This window comes from Electrona antarctica, assembly GCF_951216825.1.
Source record: "Electrona antarctica genome assembly, chromosome: 20".
Taxonomy (NCBI): domain Eukaryota; kingdom Metazoa; phylum Chordata; class Actinopteri; order Myctophiformes; family Myctophidae; genus Electrona; species Electrona antarctica.
Genome location: NC_136801.1, coordinates 9,481,375 through 9,494,320, shown reverse-complemented (window position 1 = coordinate 9,494,320; position 12,946 = coordinate 9,481,375).

Genomic DNA, 12,946 nt, shown 5'->3' with positions numbered 1-12,946 from the left:
GGGATCTACAGTATCATGTCAACGCAATGCACTGTGGTCCTTGTGGTGTATTGTAAAATGTAAAAGGTCTATGATTGTTATTGAGGTTTTTGGCCACGAGATGGAGGCAATGCGACAACGAACTCTACGTTTACATCTTTAATAACAACAGCAACATAGTCTACTTGCCAAAGTTGCCATAATGTGAACCCAGTTTTTATGTTAGAAATGTTGAGTATGGGTTCCCAGCTTTTAGAAACTGCCGGATGCTAACTTGCATATGATGGCTGATGGGCAATTTTCATAATTAGCATAATACGCTGGGGTACCATTAACATCCAATATAAGGCGACATTTTCAAAAACTCTCTTTGCTTTTAATAGCATGTGACGGGTCAAACTAGGGCTTTTCATGATTCTGAATCCATTGCAAGCATTAGTTTTACACTCATTCGGCTAAAAACTGGCTATGGCCAGATTTAGCCCAAGGAGTGTTTTTTGTGCAATGGGGTTCTATGGGCTGGCAAGTAGACTAACAGGAGCAGAGCGAGGAATGTAATGAGTACTGAGATGAGTCCGGGGGTCCCGGGTGAAGAAATACCCAAGCCAAAAGTCAGAAAATATTATTCTGGCTACTTTAAAAGTGTAAGAAATCAACTTTGAATATTTTAAAACCTACAAACCAACACTAATATTATTAATTGTCTGGCATACTATAAAGGGATGGGGGTCGGGCAAATTTGAACCCCATCATTTTCTGACAGTTTGGTCCCTATAAAAGCCAAAACAGTTTTAGCAAAGAAATCCTAAGGAAGTACACCTCGTACCACAAAAATCAAATATGCTGTTTAAAATCCTTGATTATGCAGACTAAAATGAAATCCTTGATTTTGCGATTTTATGTGATGAAATATGTGTGAAGTTGCAAAATATGCAGGAAGTTTGCACAATTATACTCCCTTTTTGAACTGATTTTGCGATTGTATAGGGTCCCTGTCTTGATGGGAATTTCATGAATGATATACAATTGGAATGGATCCAGGATTAATATGAAATTAATCAGTAACCCAGGTGGGACTTGAACCCACAATCCCCAGCTTCGGAGGCTGATGCCTTATCCATTAGGCCACAGGGTCCTTGTGGGTAAAAGGTCATCACACCTATGTGAAATAAGGGGCGCTCTTAGCGGACATTTGACATTGGTACATAAGGTGGTCCCTTATTGGCAAAGCGCTCCCACCAACATGTGAATGGTTAGTCGATTTGCTCGTTTACATATGACGTAAGTTTTCCCTTGTTTAATGTTTTTATGTTTAATTTACGTCATATTTAGCGGAATTATCAGCTCTTATACTGGCCAATCAGAATGCGGCTGCCTGTGACCGACGGTTGGCTGATTTGCTCGTTTACATGACGCAGAATTCTGACGTCATTTCTCCGTTCATTGTCAATGGCAAATATTGAGACGGGCGGGGACAAAAGCTGTTTATAGAAGGGGCTAGCACCCCTTACAAATAAAAAATATCTGGCTGCATAATTGTCAGTAAAACGTGTGCTATTGTAAGCACATACCAGTATATTTTGTATTGTCAAAATACAGATTATAGTACAGTGGATGTGGATTAGTAGCCACAACTCTCAAATCTAAACACATTCTAAATAAAATTGTGCTGAATGGGTGCCCACGCCACCAGAAAACACCCATGACTAACCGACCATTTAACAGGCGTTTAGCAGAGAAGCTCTTTAAAGACAAAGAAGATCAATGCAGGCCTCTGCCCACTCCCTCTGTAGGCTTAAATTTATGAGGCAACTCATTAACAAAAAAACACCATGGCAAATAAGGGGGATAACTTAGAGCCAAAGGCTTTAGTCAGGTCAAACTATTAATCATGCTGCAGCCAAAGATTTTCTCAATCAATGGGTGAAGGTGTCCAGCCCATCCCGTGCGTGCGTGCGTGCGTGTGTGCATGTGCGCACGTGCGTGCATGTGCCGTATGCATGCATGGTGCAGATATTTACTCTTACCATCTGTGCTGAACTGAAAGTGGAGTTAGTTTAACTTGAATATGACATGTACCTTAAACCTTGAACCTTGCAAGCGTGGGTAAAAGATGGTGATGGGGCGACTGTGGCTCAAGAGGTAGAGCAGGTCGTCCAATGATCCATGGGTCGGCGGTTCGAATCCCGGCTCCTCCTGTCTACATGTCGAAGTGTCCTTGGGCAAGACACTGAACCCCAAATTGCTCCCGATGTGCTGGTTGGTACCTTGCATGGCTTCCGCCACAATCGGTGTATGAATGTGTGTGTGAATGGGTGAATGTAATGCACAATCTATGTAAAGCGCCTTGGATAAAGGTGCTATATAAATGCACCATTTACCATTTACTCTTACCATCTGTGCTGAACTGAAAGTTCAGTTAGTTTAATTGAATATGACATAAACCTTGAACCTTGCAAGCGCGGGTAAAAGATGGTGACAACCTGCTATTACTTACTTACTTACTAGGCCTTGAGGCATGCATGGATGAAATTCCTCCATCCCCTTCGGTCTTGTGCCCTCCACTCCAGTTGTTACCATGACAGCCCTTGTGCCTTATACCCTTATTCATCTCCTGTTCTGTGGTTCTTCTCCAGGTGGCTCTAGGCCTGATAACCTGCTATTGCCAAGAGAGTTTTGTTTTTCCTGCAAGGTGAGGGCCTGGGCCGGGGGACCTATTCACTCGGGGCTGTCAAGTAGATCTGCCCTCTCTACTATTTATGGTAATTTAATAGAATATGAATGGCAGTTTAACATTAATTACTTGCGCAAACAGAGTATTGTTGGTCTGCAGCTGGACCAGAAGTGGTATGTATGTATGGTAGGCGTGGTTATAATCGGCTGTTGATGGTGACGTAATTAAGATTACATTAAGGATTACAATTAAGGTTTCAGATTACATACGTACATGTATACATACATACATTACCTTTTACCCACCCAAAATTGAAACATATCTTAATTACGTCACCATCAATAGCCAATTATAACCACGCCTACTTTCGGTCCAGCCGACCACAGTATACTTTCAAGTTACATACATGTATACATACATACAAGAGTCCAAGAGAATTTGGACAAAGGTCATACTAGGGGGAGACAGTAATTTGAATCCAGAATTATAAATCTCGATTGACCAAGAGAGAGCTGAATAAAAGGGAAAGAAGAGCGACGAAGAGCTTTCATTATCAACAGTACAGGAACAAGAGAAGGACCAGCAAGTAATTAAATACGGAGCTGAATAATCTAGGATTGAGGTACCAAGGACTTGCCTTCACAATTTTGGGGGGTAATAGTAAATCGGTAGTTGGCACTCGACAGAGTGCAGTTATAGTTAATATTTGATTCTTTGGTTCTTGCGATAGGACAGTGAGGATGGTGGACATACAACACTGGCCTCAAGGCAAGTACCCAGAACATATTGTACGCATTGCATTAGCTTGCTGAGTTACAAAGGCAGCCTCCATTAGACAGGTCATGACTGAAACTAGAAGGACACCCTTTGTGGACTTTCATCATAAAGAACGTCATAGCAGGAATACAGCTCATACCAGTTAGATTAAAAAAAATCACACCCGTGTGAACTGAGTGGTGTAAGGTATTATATAGCCTGATCAGCTGTGTTCTGACGTAATGTCTGACGTAATGAAATCAGCATCAACCAATCAGCATCAACCATGCTCATTTTTTTTGCACAGACAGACAGACAGACAGACAGACAGACTAACAAAGCCAGTTGTAGGAGTGGTTTACACCACTCAAAAATCAGCTGTTTATAGAAGGGCTAGCACCCCTTAAAAATCACACTTGTGTGAAGTGAGGGGCGCATCACTCCTTTAAACAAACATCATACTCTAAACAAACTAAAAGTCCATAGACTTGGCTGCCACATGACGTCAGATTTAGTACTCTAAATGAACATTAAAAAAGTCCATAGTCTTGGCTGCCACATAACGTCATGTTTAGTACTCTAAACAAACATTTAAAAAGTCCATAGTCTTGGCTGCCACATAACGTCATGTTTAGTACTCTAAACAAACATTTAAAAAGTCCATAGACTTGGCTGCCGATTTACATAATTTACAAAAGCCAGACGTTGAAGGGGCTATAGCGCCCCTTTATTGATCCTTTGAAATTCAGGCATCATAGCAGCACCATTGACTCACTGTAGTGATCCTAATCCTAGTACGAAGTATGTGGATGCGTGTGTGGCATTTTATGATTTATTGTAGCTCCTATAGGTTAATAGTAGAAAGAAATGAAACCCAAGTCCAGACAAGATGGTGATCACCAAACACACAACATGTCGCATTGCAACGCCTTCTGAGCTTATAAATCAGCTATTTTCAGCGAAGAGATTTTTGTTATACTATAGAGGCTATAAAGGAAAAAAGTAGAGGGCCTAGTATAGATCCCTGGGGGATACGTCACACCGGTCAAAAAAACACTCCAGTGTCTGACTCTGGACCCCATTACCTAAGTGAAGGAAGTATAATGATCTTACCCAGGGAGAATTATGATGCAACAGAGCAGCAAAAAAAGAAAAATCTCATCAAGGTATTCTCAATCAAATGAGCATAATGAGATTTTAACGTATATATGATGATCTACTCATAACAGCTGACAAGCACATGTCAGCCTGTCAGAAATGTTACGCATCCATCTGCAGAAGAAGAAACTTGTAGCAACTTGTTGCACGCACGCACGCACGCACGCACGCGCGCGCACACACACACACACACACACACACACACACACACACACACACACACACACACACACACACACACACACACACACACACACACACACACACACACACACACACACACACACACACACACACACACACACGTTCAGGCAAATAGACACGTTCAGGCAAATAGACACATGTGCATAAAATTGCAACAAGTGTGTGTACAAAAACACAAATTACACTTGAGTATTAGCCAGGAAAAAAGACAGTGTATGCTCCCACCAGATAATGTAATCATAGACATAGAAGATTACAAATAATTGCAAATGTGAAACATACAGAGACGTTTCAGTTTACATTTCTTAAGTAGGAGTCAACAACTAGTTGTGTAAATCACAAATGCCAAATTAATCACTGCGAACCCTAATGTAATGTCGTCAGCTACTGAAGCTGGGGTCTCACCAATGCTTCATATGGACCATTGTGTCCAAGCTGTCAGACTGGTCTGGTCTACACTCTACAGTGATTCCCAAACGTTTTACTCAGAAACATAAATGTATAGCAGGCCGAGGTAAAGAATATGGGGCAGTTGTTTTTCCTTGGTTACCTGGGAGTATTGCTTGCAATGTCACACAGACACACACACGGACACACACATACGGACGGGCAGGGGCGAAAACATCATGTCTGGCTTATCATGATAACAAAATAGAGAGAGATATAGACAAAATTGATTTGACACATTAACTTTTTATATTTCAAGTGTAGTTTTAATTTAAGAGGTGTTAAGGTGTTTATAAACTCTTAACCTATACAACAAAGATAAGCATACAGATGGGGATTTGAGCCCAGATCTCTCATATGACAGGCAGCCTGTGATATAGCACTATACCTATACTTGAAACCCTGTAACAAGAAGGTTACTGTGTTTGAACTTTAAAGTTGGGTTTTCACTCAGTATATCTACCATAAACCAGCTGGCATATAGGCCTACCCGCCACCTGTTGAAATTATCCACCCACTACACAGGACCTATTTGCATAATGATTTATGCAATTGATTAATGGAAGACATTTTAATTAGACTTTAAACTACATTGACTACTTATATGGGGACTGGCACATCATCAGTTTATTTTATTGATGTTCAAAGAGAAAACGAAATGTATTTGAGAACAATCAAGAGCTAATCAGAACTGCAGCATCACTCCCGATCTTCCGCCGTAGTCTGAAAACCCACCTTTTCAGACTCCATCATGGCCCATAGCACTTACCCTACCCCCTTAGACAGCACTTCTTAGACTTATATAGAATTTGAAACAGACTTATAGCATGTCATGTAGACAGCACAATAAGTGCATTGTATGTAGTCATAGCACTTCATAGTATATATGTACAGCATAGTATAGCATATATGTATAGTTTATATGTATAGTGTCATTATATAGATATGGTCTAGTTATAGTTTATATGTATAGTGTCATTATATAGATATGTTCTAGTTACGTTCTTAGCTTACGCATGTTTCGCGATAAATGCATTTTACATATGTGATGTATTCCCATGCTTTTTGTTCTTGCTTAATGTAAATCGCTCTGGATTAAGAGCATCTGCTAAATGCCTAAATTGTAAATTGTAAAAAAAAGACCTGTTAAAAATGTATCTTTAAGACACTTGCTGTGATCATGGTGATTGCAGTGCAGGGCCTCATCCCAAACCACCCACCACATTTCCAGGTCACCGTCTGACACTTCTACTTGACGTGGGGGGTGGGATGCCCCCCAAGTTAACTAATTTAATGTTGTGCACATGTCACTGAGTCTCTGATGGACTGCCCTGCGCCGTGCCAGACAACAGGAAAACACCCAAACCAAATCCCCATTAAAGAGCGGAAGGGCCTATAGGTCTATTCTCAACAGGAAATGTGGTCAGCGAGGAGGAGGGGGCAGTATTGCAAAGTAACTAAGTACATTTACTAAAGCACCGTAGGCCTACTTCAGTACAATTTTCATGTTCTTTTACTTGAGTGTAGTGTTTCCATTTCTTTGATATACTTTGTACTATTACTACACTACGGGCTCCATTTTCGTGATCGCTAAACCCCTTATCCCTAAACTTCTTTGCCTTTTTTTTTACTATTTTGCAAAACATTTTAGAATAGTTAAAATGGCCATTCTAGAAGCTCACAACGTGTCAATGTAGAGTCTAGCTGAACTATTCAAAAATGTTTTTTGAAATAGTAAAAAAAAAAAGGCAAAGAAATGTAGGGATAAGGGGTTTAGCGGTGACGAAAATGGAGCCCGTACATCTCAGAGGCAAATATTGTAGCCTACTTTTTACCTCTATAATTATTTGGTAGCTTTAGTTACTAGTTACTTTACAGATTGAGATTATTAATACATAACTCAGTTATGATAAATGGACTGCATTTATATCATCTTCCAATGTGCTTTACATTACAATGTACTTCACATTCACCCATGCACACACCGATGGCAGAGGAAACCATGCAAAAGGCAGGAGTTAAGGGTTTAGTTATGCCCTAGAGCTTGTAGATCGACTTGTATGTTTAAGTAATTTGTATTTTTTAAATATTATATTGAGTTATTTATAATTTTAGCTTACTTATATAAGAAATCTATAAGCCCCCACCCACCCACCCTCGGCAGGATGGGGGCTGGGGCGTCCAGCCCATTCTTGGATCCACATAATTATGTGACTGACGTTCCTGACTCATCACCAAACGACCCCACCAGTCACAGCGACCATCAGGAATATATAGCCACCTGCTGCTCCACCAGCCCTCCGCCAACTAACCCCAGCGTGTGGCCAAAGTTAGCTGTAAGTAAGTAGATAATGTTTGCTTCTTTGGTTTTACAGACACTATACTTGTCTTGAATTGTAAGCAGAAATAGGCTACAAGTTTTATCAATTGAATTGCTATTTCATCTTAATGTGGGCAAATCGTTTCTAGAAGTATTCCTTTATTTGGAATAAATCATCTAGTGGTTCTCAAAGTGGGGTCCAGACAGGGGTCCTTGGGGGGATTGTATTGGACCCTTACAGGTCTCAGAGTTACTATACTATAGTCACTCTGAGCGTTTGGGGGCCCTCATGGGTGCTTGACATCAAAAAGGTTGAGAGCCACTGAGTCTAAACCTGTGTCATTACTGCATGCTTGCTTCACTCTAGCAGCGTTTGTATTCGGCAGTCAGCCAGTGCATTGAGTCAGTGCGATGCTCGCTGGAAGAGCACTCAGAGATGAGATGTGCGTGCTGCTGGCTGTTCTGCAGCTCCTCTCCTCAGCCTGCTCCGCTCAGAGCACCACGGTGGAGCACAACTTCCACATCGTCCACAACGTCGACAACAGAAGTAAGACTTTCTTCAGTTTTATAAACCTGCATTATTATTAAGTGGCTTATTTTGAGGTTATACCTGGCTAAGATCTTTGATGATCGATTGGACTGTGAGTAACATATTGTCAATGCTTTCTATAGGATGGATAAAAAAAAGAGTTGGAGGCTATTAGTTCAGAAATAATTATCAGTTTGGGAATCACACTTTTGAGATAATATGCCTCATGCAGCTTTAACTAATTACAAAAGAAATGCTCTCTTTCTTCAACTAATGACTTCTTTACATTACATTATGCTTATTGAATTCCGAAAAACTAAGTTAAATAAAGAAACAAATTCCATTTCCGTTGCTATAAATGGTGATGAAATTGGAATTCTCTCCATATTTGAATAGCTGAAAAATAATATACAGATGTTTAGATGTCCTTCATAATTATATTATAACTAGTGATAGACATCTATCGTATCTGCAACATTAAGCTCTGGATTCGGACACAGATTTATTTTAGTTTTCTTGACATTTGTATCATCTAGGCTACTATGTCAGAGATGACAAATCCAGTGTACAAGATTTGGACACATGTACTGGTTCATATTAGGGCTAATAAAGTAGTAGAGATACTTTTAATACAGACCACTCCTTTAACTAATAAAATACATAATCTACAAACAAATGTACAGGTTCTCAAAGCATACAATCCCTCTTAAAAACATAATTCATGTGATGCATTCCCATATACCACAGAGCTTTACAGCAGAATTATATTTACTGCTTAATGCCATATGGGTGGGCTATGAGCCAGAATATGCATCCACATATTGAAACGAGATTTCTCACTTTGGCCCCTTTTCCACCGGTTGGTTCCCAATGGGAACCGGTTCAGTTCTTTTTGGTGCATGAGCCAGACCTCCAAAATTGGAACGTTAATTATGAATTGAGCAAAACCATACCTATATTAGATTGCTATCACCATGAAACTTCCCCAATTGAGTACTTACACGAAGACAATGATTTATTGTATTACAAATTTTACATTTTGAAATATGCAAATGAGGCATTATGTAGGAAAATATGCAAAATAATCGAAAACATGAAAAAGCTACTACTGTGGAAGGCTTGTATTAATTTACTTGTATTGATCCTATAAACAATTTAATATAGGTCTAGTTTTTCCCCACCAATTTTGCAGCTCTGGCTCATGGACTAAAAACCAAAAAGAACTGAACCGGTTCCCATTGGGAACCAACCGGTGGAAAAGGGGGTCTTTGTGATCAAGAATGTTTTGGTTCTCTTTCTAACGAGGAGACTTGAGAAATAATTTAAGATAAATACAGTACATAGGGTATCTCAATCGAAAGAACACTTTGAGGTTCAAATGATCCCTTCAAATAGACACATTAGAAAGTGTGATGCAACTGTTTACTGTATAGATACATAATACAGCACACACACACACACACACACACACACACACACACACACACACACACACACACACACACACACACACACACACACACACACCAAATTCAGTGTTAATTGAACTCTAGAGTTAATTGAATATTAAAAAAACATATATACTTGTCAAAATATGCAATTATAACACTGATGATCTCACTTGTGCATACTGGTCCGCAGGTCCAAATATAGACCCGTTATGGTATGTGGGGCGTGGGGTCCGACCGATCGGCCGCTTTGGGAAGAGGCACAGCAGGAGGGAGCCTGTCGTCAGCATCGTGGAGCTTCTCCTCACCACCCTCCGAGACAAGGAGACCCAGGAGAAGAGGCTGGATGAGGAGGAGAGAGACTGGCTACCATGACGGCATGTCCCCCGGCCCCACCCCCTGGTGCTTTCCTCTTTCTTATTCACAGTTGGATAAGAGTTGTATATTTTAGGGCTGGGCGCTATGACTTCAAATAAATATCACCATTATGTCAAACGTTTGCCTCAATTATGCTGAATGAACAATTGTAAAAAAAAATACAATACATTTATAGTGAAAATAGCTGATCTACAAGCTCACAATGCGCTGAGCTTGTAGATTTTTGCACACGACCATATAGTACAACAATGTATAATACACGACTTAAAACTAAAAATATATTAGAATAATCGTGTCATTCGTTATAATACATTTGAAAACGATCATGGAAACAAAAACCTGCACCTCTCGATTATTCAACTAACCATATGAGCTATATGTCAGTTATTGATTAAAAATGTTGGTTTCGATATATTTTGGGTTAATTGTCTGGCCCCTATAGGGCATAGCAGTGGGGGTGGCTTTCTGGTTCCACTGAGAAATCTCCAATTAGTAATTTCTCCCATAGAGATTTACAAAAATATTTATATAAATTATTTTAAGCCTAGAAGCGATTCAGAATCCTGGTGAAATGTGCAACCGCCCCCAAAAAGGCCTGCCCAGGGTCCATATATGGAGCTGGCCCGTTCTGACTGTCAGAACGGGCCAGCTCATGTCAGAATGATGTCAGAATGTGACATCATTCTGACATCTGCATACACTCCACATTTGGGCATGCCTGACAAAGAACTCCATATATGACCATAAAAGGGACACAGACGTGTGGGGCATGCATTTCCAACTTGCATCGTTCCAAGTAGGCCAGTGCCCAACAGGCACCGCTCTAGAGGCTCTGGACATGCAGGGCCCAAATTAGCCTTTTGATCACACCTGATCACCCCTAGATCTTCATATATAGAGCTGCTGTTATGACATCACAATGATGTTCTGACATCTGCATAGACTCCACATTTGGGCATGCCTAATATAGAACTTCAAATATGGGCACAAACGGGACACAGACATAATAACTCGGTGGGGCATCCATTTCCAACTTGCATCGTTCCAAGTAGGCCTTGCCCCACGGGCACTGCTCTAGTGCTCTAATACCCTTTGTTTAGCGATTTTCTTTTTCTTCACATAGAATCAAAGGTTTTGGTCATGAATCACCAGGATCCTGGATGGCTTGATTCTAGGCTTAAAATAAATGAATGGCCGATTTTTCAGTGGAACCAACATTACAAAAAAAGATGTCCATCTGTAATGGCAGCAGAAATATGGAATAGTTGTGATAATGACCACAAAAGTTGCAATTCAATCTATACATTTAAGAAAATGTTTAAAAATAATACAGTTGAAAAATATAAAACATTATTATAAACCTCTTATAATGCATTATCTTTATCTCCACCATATGATTCTACCAAATGTCTTCCTTTGTTTGCCTGTTGTATCAAAGTTTTGTTGTTCGTTTTGTTATTACTTTAGTGTAATATAAGTTAAAAAGGGTATAGGCACTATAAGTTACGGCTTCAGCCTATATACACCTTTTCAGTCCAAACATTTTCTGTATAGTTTGCTGTAATATACATGTTTTAAGACCGAAATAAATTATTCAAGTGAATTGTTGTCCAAAATGTAAAACAAGTTGTAATCTGTACATTATGAGACATTTAAAGCTATTGATTATGTTCCAATATCACTGACAACCAGTCCCCCTTTTTTCTTCCCAAAGTTTAAAATCATAAAGGTAACAAATCCGTTTTGACAGCTTCCCTGTATCTGTTGTGCTGAAGATTATCACACACTATTTAACAATTTTGTGCGGGAGCCGGGAACCCCTTTTGGTGTTAGCATTATGTTATGCTTTAGCTATTGAAAAATAGCAGATCTACAAGCTCATAGTGCGCCACTCGGTGGCGCGCTACGAGCTTGTAGGTCTGCTATTTTTGAAAAATCGAAGAACGACTGACATAGAAACAGCTTTTTCAGAAAACTGTCATGATGTAGAAGACATTTTTAGAATCTGATCTCAGGTCAAAATGGGTTATGATAGTTTCAAGACAAGGACACTTTTCTTTTTAGGTTTGCAAATTTTATTTGTTTCTTATTACAGTTTTGTGGCACATAGACAATCTGTATTTTTTGCTTGATAATATTTCGCCCATTGCAACACAAGAATGGTCCAACCAAGGAGCTGTGCACAGTGCACCAAACTGTATTCATTCAAGCTGGATTAACACAACTGATTATGACACAGTAAATGTACAGCAAATCAGGTTAGAAACCTGTGTAAATCCAGCCACAGAAGTCATCACAGTTCGCAGTTGTCTTCTGCAAACAACACTGAATGTTTGGGCAACTATGATTCGGCATTTCATATATTATTCTATATCATATCCATCTTTTCACACATATACAAGAAATTCTGAGATGAGATAAAATATTTGTTTTTAGTTTTTAGTTTAGTTTTTACAATAGAAAAATACAGGACATTAATGATTGGACCCCCTTGACTGTGCTTCTCATTTGTACATCTATTTGATAAAACCAGAAACATGCTTTTATACATGGACACCTGTGTGAACAAGACCTACACAAATGCACAGGAACATTCTGCAAATGATGTGTGAATTGTTTTCCTTTGAAAATAGCAGATCTACAAGCTCACGGCAATTTGACATCGCCGTACAACCAAGTATACTGTATATAGATCAGACATAACACTTAAACCCTCTAGTCTTAGTAAACTGGACCTGAGTTACAACTGTTCTTGGACCTCTTTTTAACCGTCTGCACAAAATGTCTTCGCCAAAAATAGCAGATCTACGAGCTCACAAATCACAATGTGTGCGTTAATTGTGAGCTTATAGATCTGACATTTTTGCTTAATGTTCCCCCCAGGATAGGCATGCTGGGATTCATGGCAGCCAGTTCTCCAGTGTATAACGTTGGTTCTGTACATATAACGTAAGCGCAAAATGGCTGCCAGGTGAATATGATCAGTTACGCTTTTAGTTCAGATCGAGATCATTTCAAGCCTGCACTTCAGCTGCACTGATAACACTGATAAC